This window comes from Arachis stenosperma, chromosome 10, assembly GCF_014773155.1.
Source record: "Arachis stenosperma cultivar V10309 chromosome 10, arast.V10309.gnm1.PFL2, whole genome shotgun sequence".
Lineage (NCBI taxonomy): Eukaryota > Viridiplantae > Streptophyta > Magnoliopsida > Fabales > Fabaceae > Arachis > Arachis stenosperma.
Window position 1 is genome coordinate 94843853 of NC_080386.1, and position 7628 is coordinate 94851480.

Genomic DNA, 7628 nt, shown 5'->3' on the forward strand with positions numbered 1-7628 from the left:
AGAAACAAGATTTGAGATCCGGGAATATATGAGGATCAATTTTGGGGGCTCAAAACTTGTGAAAAACTCCATCAAAGTTTGAGGAATTTACGTGGTATTGATAGAGCTTATTGGAAGTCCAAGCATTGGTGGAAGTTTCAAGACGAGTTCAAGCACAAGCCGCCATGACAAGGAGCTCACCAAATGTCCAACTTAAGGACTTTAACTAAAAGTGCTAAGTGAGAGACAACCCACCATGGTATGATCGTTCTTTTTCAGTTTAGTTTTATTTTGTTTTGTTTTATTCTTAGTTTTATTTCATTCTATTTTTCTTAGTGTTCATTCATAATGTCTGCATCAGCATCTGCATTTTGCATTCTGCATACTGCATATAAAAAAAGGGGATCGACGCGCAAGTGTCTACGACGCGCACGCGTCATGTGTCTATGCGCCCTTGAACAGAGAGTTGCGCGAGAGACACACGGGAGTGGTGCATGGCGCACAAACCATTCCAAGCGTTCGCGTACCTCACGCGTACGCGTCCCCTACGAAAAATCAAACCACGCGTACGCGCCATTGACGCGCATGCGTGACTATGTAAAATCGGCATAAATGATGTTTGGGCAGAAAGTTGTGTTGGTGTGGGGTTGGAACTGTGCTGGGAGCACAAGCCCCATCATGCGTACGCGTTCCTGATGCGTGCGCGTCGCTTTTTCACAATGGCCATCCACATGTACGCGTCCCCAACGCATACGCGTCACTTGAACTTTATGCGATCCACGCGTACGCGTGCTGTACGCGTACGCGTCGCATGCGACGCATAATTGAACCATCTCAGCGTCACTTGAAAATAGCACCAACCACGCGAACGGGTGCCCCACGCAAACGTGTGCCCCACGCGTCTGCGTCGCTTGCGCTACACAGCTTATCCAGATCAGTGCCACTTATCTTATCTTTTCTTTTCTAATCCTAATTTCTTCTATCTTTTCTTCTCTCTTTATTCTGTCTTACTTTATCTCTTTAACTTCTCATCCTTCTTCACTTTCATCCTATTTTACTTAATTTATTTGCATACTTTCATTCATTACATTTTAATCTTGTGCGTATTTTTATTTTCTTTTCTAAATTTATTATTTTTTCATTGGTGTTACCATAGTTCAATCCGGGTGACAAGATTTGTGAATTCTCATTTAAGCACCAAACTCTCCATAATGAACCTTGAATTATGGTGCCAACCACTAACTAACTCTTTCTTGCTTCCCATTTCACAAAGAGCTCTAAGTTGACCATCCGTCTCAAGAAAACCATATTCAAGCGAGAAAGTAAAGCTTAGGGATAAGAGAGTTACCCACTTGAATGAAAGAAAGAATGGATGGTTGCTTAGTAAGAGAGGCTTCCAACGGCCTTGTGGTTTCTAGTTTCTTGTGCTCTTCTTGAATTACTTCCACCTCTTGACTAGCTTCCTCAATTTCAATTCCTTGTTCACCAACTTCTTCTACATTTTCCTCAATTTCACGACACAATGAGGAAGGTTCGACATTCTCAATTAGCACATTGGTTGGTGCGGTATCATCTTTAATAGTAGGACTTGTTGCTTACTCAACTTCTTCCAATCTTTCATCATCCACAATGTGCCTATGAGGTTGTTCAAATTCAAGCTCAATGGAAGAAGGTTCAACAACTTCCACAAAATCATCAACAACATTACTTGGTGTGGAAGTGTCCTTAAGCTTGGAATCCACCTCTTGCTTAACTTTGCCTAGGTCTTCAACCATTTCTTCTTCTTTAACAATCTCCATCCCTTCCACTTGTTGCAAAACACACTCCATCTCCTTGTTCTCAAGTTAAGATTCTAAGATCTCTTTCATGCTCCACTCTTCGGTTGATTCTTCACATTTATCCGTGGAAATGTTTTATTTGTCGCATGAATTCTATGAGTCCAAGTTGGCTTTAATTGTGGCAAGGTTAGCCATGATAGTTTCGTGCCTCTTTTGGACTTCCTCTTGCTTCTTTTGAATCATGATTTTTCTAAGCTGATCCATCACTTCCATGAGACGATCCCTTGGCTCTTGTTCCTCTTGGCTAACATAAGGAGGATCATATTGCTCTTGGATTAATGGATATGAATATTCTTCCATGGAGGATTGTAGTGAAAGGGAGAATTCATCATGTCGTTAAAAGTTCTCATATATGGGAGGTAGTTTATCTTGGTAAGAATAGTGAGGTGGTGGTTCTTGGAAGTATTGATGTTGGAATTGTGGTGGCTCTAAGTATGGTTCATATGGCTCATATGGTGGTTGGTATGGTGGATATGGACTAGGGTCATATGGATATGTTTGGTGGTATGAGGCTTGTGAGTATGGTGGTTGAGGGCTATGTTGAGAAGGGTGGTTCATAGGCATATAGTGGTTGTGGTTGATAACCACAAGTAGGCCCACCATATCCATTAGATTGGTATGCATTATGGAATGGCTCATGCTCATAGTACATTGGAGGAGGTTGTTGCCATGAAGGTTGATCATATGCTTGAGGTTCTTCCCACCTTTAATTGTTCCATCCTTGATGCATATCCTCATTGTAATTTTCATTTCCTACAACATAGTTAAAACTAAACTCAGAGCTAAATTGATGAGAATTCATAGTAGTAAGAGAAAATAAAGACAAAACTAATAAAAAATAAAGAAAAGCAAAGTCCTACAACTAGCAAAAACTATCAAAGAAACTAAAGCAACTATTCATGATATTAATATATTGATAAATAAATTTTTGCCGGTATAGAAATTATTAAGTAGTCAATCATAGTATAGTCTAAACCGACGCAAAATCCATCATCAAACAAATCTACAATCTATAATCGAGAGTATTAGTCCCGAGTCGTTCTTCCCTAGGAATGCTACAAGGATGCATGTATTGGTTAAGTGGTCTTTTTGTGGTTTGAAGAGTGTGGCATAAAAGTGTGAATAAAAGAAAACAACAATCAATCAATATTAAAAGCCTTGGCCAAGGTTGAACATTGGAAGTCCCATCACTATAGCTTCCTTCAATTGTGATAACAAAGGAGTGTTGCTTCACTTAGTTAACCCCTAATTATAGAGGAAAGTCAAGTAAAAGTAATTAACTCAAGTCACAAGTCCTAGTCTTACCCTAGGGAAGTCTAGCTTTAGTGCACTCTAAGTCAATTAGCAATCCTCAATTCTTAATCAACAATTGACATCCATTATTCAAGTGTCTCCAATGACTCAATCATTAGGCCAAGTGAGGGAATACTACTCCATATCTAAAGTTGGCATTTTCTCAAACACTTGGAGAGCAAGAATGAAAGACATAGTAAAATTGAGAAGAGATTTAGAATTAAAGCAATTCAACACAAGAGAGTAACAACAATTAACAATGAACATCAATGAAAATGAGATCTTTTATGAATCAATAGAATCCAAAACAACAAAGTTAAACCTAAGATCTACAAGAATTGAACAATTACAAACACTAATTGAGATTAGAGATGAGGATCTACAACATGAACAAAGTAAATGAGAGTGGCAATAGATCTCACCAAAGAATGGTTGAGAATTGAGAAAATGAAGATGAATCTTAGAGAGAAGTTGGAGTTTCTCTCTCTACAAATGTAACTAACTAAAAATATCTACCTAATGATCTAGAATTAGTCTATGGAAGTCAATGTGTCAAGTGAAGTGTTAATCCCCTTCAATCCTTGGCTCTTATATGCATTTTGGCACCAAAGTTGGTTGCTGAAACCTTCCAAAATCGCCAGGCACGTGTTGTAATAAAAGAATCACGTGCGGACTACGACGCGTGCGCGCACGGTACGCGTGCGCGTCCTTGTCCTTTATCGCAATGTGCGCGCGAGCGCCTTGTGCGCGTGCGCGTGCTTGGCCGAGATCAATTCTTTGGCTTTTTGTGCTTCTCTCCACTTGCATGCTTTCTTCCTTGCTTCCTTTGATCCATGCCTAGCCTATTTCAACCTGAGATTACTAGCAAACACATCAAGGCATCTTATGGAATCAAAGAGAAACTAGAATTCATCAAAATAAGGCCTAAAAAGCATGTTTTTACACTTAAGCACAAATATGGGAGAGATAACAAAACCATGCTAATTCCTAGGCTAAATGTGACAAAAGGTTATCAAAATACTCTAAATTCAATACAAGACAAACCCTCAAATTGGGGTTTGTCATATATATACAATAACCAATAACAAGCACACATATGCAATTCCCTAGCAATGACACCAAAAACTTAAAGAAGGGAAATCGTCGGTTAGGAATTTTCAAAAAATAATTCTGTTGAAAGTATAGTTCCAAACCAACAAATAACCCTCAATCAAATTTTAATCCATTTGTTACATAAGTCAAACCCAATAAAAATCGAGAGTATTCAAACCTCGGGTCGTCTCTCAAGGAATTGCAGGAAAGTATACATATTATTGGTTATGAGAAAGTATTTTTTGGTTTTTGAGATGATGAACAAGAAATGTAAATAACAAAAGAAATAAGCTAACAACTAAGAAAAGTCTTGGAAAGGAATGAGAATTAGAATTTCTATCCTCATTATCATCCTTAATTGTAATGGTAATTGTCTCTTGCTCTCACTTAGTCATCCTCTAACAATCGAAGGAAAGTCAAGTGAGCAAAGTCAACTTTAATCCACAAGTCCTAATCATAGATTAGTTTTAGTGAAATTCAAGTCAACTAGCAATCCTTAATCACTAATCAACAAAAGAATTTGATAACTCAAGAGTTTCCAATCACTCAACCCAAGCCAAGAGCACAAAATTCTACACTAAAATTCAACTAAGCATTTAATCAAACAATTAGAAGGCATAAATGGAAAGTATGGTAAATAGCAAGAATTAATAAAATCTATGACTACCAAATGCAAAATAATAATAATAACAACTCAATTAAACATCAATAAACAAAGAAACATCAAAATTGCATTAAAGAAAATCAAAATCCAACAAGGGTTCATAAACATAAAAATGACCAAAATAAGAAATTAACAAGAAGAACTAAAAGAGCAAAGATATAGCAACAAGAAATTACAAGGAAACTAATCAAGACAAGAATTAAAGTCTAAACCTAAGAGAAATTTAATCTAATCTACCCTAATTCTAGAGAGAAGAGAGCTTTTCTCTTTAGAATATAACCTAAAGCATGTTTCTATTCTACACTTAATTGCTCTTCCCATGTTCCTTCTGGAATTTGGCCTCTAGTAGCTACAGAAATGAGTTGGATTGCGCTTCAGCAAGTCCAGAATTTGCCCCCGGCGTGTTTTCTTTAATAAAGTCACGTGCTGCTTGTCACGCATACGTGTCATATTGCGATTTTTTAAGTCACGCGTACGTGTGGGTCACGCGTACTGATGAGTGTGCATCTATCCTATCTTTTCCTAGTGAATTTGCATTTGAATTGCTAAGTTTAACTAAGATTTAAATATTTTTGAGCCACTATAATGCTACTTTGAGTCGTGTACAATTTGGTTTATTTCAGGTAGCATTCGGATAGATTTGACAGGGTTTGTGTAGAAGAAAAGGAAGAAAGTGGATGATGTTGCCAACCCTAACCTTCTTGCACTCCAACGGGAATAACCTGAGCTACGATGCCATATTGATGCGGTTTCAATGGCATTGAAAAGCTAACTTCTAGAGCTTTCCAACAATATATAATAGTCTATACTTTTCTTCTGGAATCACTGCCTTGTTGGCACCAAACTTGGGATTCTCCAAGTTTGGCACCATGATCACTATAAAGCTGCCCTTTTGCGCTGCCTTGGTGGTGCCAAACTTGGGATTTTCCAAGTTTGGCACCAAGATGAAAAAAAAGCAAGAATTATAAGCGGGTTGAGTGGCACCAAACTTGGTTTAGCCCAAGTTTGGCGCTAGGTTTAACAAATTGGAGTGGTCCCCACGTCCCCAAGAGCCAGCAGCGAAGATGCTCTATTTATTTTTTATTAAACTTTATTTTATTCACAAATAGGAAAAGATATTATTTAATTTTAGATAATATATTTTACATTAATTAGGATTTTATATAAAAGGGAAAAGATTCAGCCCTTCGGGCTCACATCTCTTCTCTCATACCTCATTTCGCACTTTATAGTTTTTCTGAATCCTAGTTTTCTCTTTGAACCATGAGCAACTAAACCTCCACTGTTAAGGTTAGGAGCTCTATCTATTGTATAAATTGATATTATTACTTTTCTATTTTAATTCATGTACTGATTTCTAATTCAAGAATTGTTTTCGTTCTTTATTTTATGAATTTGGGTGGAACAAAAGTATGACCCTTGTTCTAATTGAGTTCTTGTATAACTTGAAAAAGCTCTTTACTTGAACAACATCTTGAAAATAATTTCTCCTAAATTTCTAATTATCTGGACTTAACGGGATACGTGACATATAATCCTCTAATATTTGGGTAATTAGGGTTTTTGTAGCACATAAACTAGAATTGAACTTCACCCTCTAATTGGAATTAAGTGACCAAGGAATTGGCGGTTGATGAAGGTTAGAGGAGACTAAAAAGGTATAAAGAATAAGGGTATAGTCACATATAGTTTCCCATGAATTGAATCTTGCACGATTAAAATAGCTAGTAAGAAAAGTCAATCCGGAAGCTAAGATAGATATCTCTAAAGCCTTAACTGTTTCTCCATATATACTTCACAACTTGTTTACTGCTTGCTTTTCTGATTCTCTGAATTACTGTTTGATGCATTTGAACTCTCAACACTTTTTTCTGTTTGTCTAACTAAGTAAATCACTTAACCATTGTTGCTTAATCCATCAATCCTCGTGGGATCAACCCTCATTCACTTGAGGTACTACTTGGTACGACCCGGTGCACTTACCGGTTAGTTTGTGGGTTATAAATTCTGCACCACATACGCATCGCATGGCAGATTCTCAAAACCTCATTTCTTCATGAATTCTCCACTTTGCATATTTTTTCTTCACTTCTTCAATCCAATCTTTGCCTTATAAACTTGGAATCACTCAACAAACATATCAACGCATCGAATGAAATTAAAGAGAATTAAAATTAGCAAATTAAGGGCCTAAAAAGCATGTTTTCATCCTTAAGCACAATTTAGGAGAAATTCACAAAACCATGCTATTTCATTGAATAAATGTGAGAAAAGTTGATAAAATCTACTAAATTCAACACAAGATAAACAAAAAATTGGGATTTATCATACACATACAAGCATTTTTGATAACTAAGTCCAATTAAATTGGCTTAAACCCAACAAGAATCATTTTCAATACACAAAGCATGCACACACGCCTCCACGTCACATGTTCAATAACGAAGAAATGTTTCACGTGCCACGCACTCTAATATGAAAAATGATTTCTCTCTCTTCATTAAAACTGCAACACAGAAATTTCAAATTACTCTCAAAATATATCAAAAATCTCTGAAAATCTCTGCAAAAACTCAAGGAAATCTTCATGCTACATTTAAAATCTTCAACAAGAAACACCGCAAGAAGAGACAAAAGATTATTTAAGGTACTCTAAAACTAATCAAAAATTTCTATTCAATTTTTTCTTTCGCATTCTCTCTTACGAAACACTAGATAGTTATATTTCAATGTATTTAGTAAATTCTGTTTGTGTTCTCGCG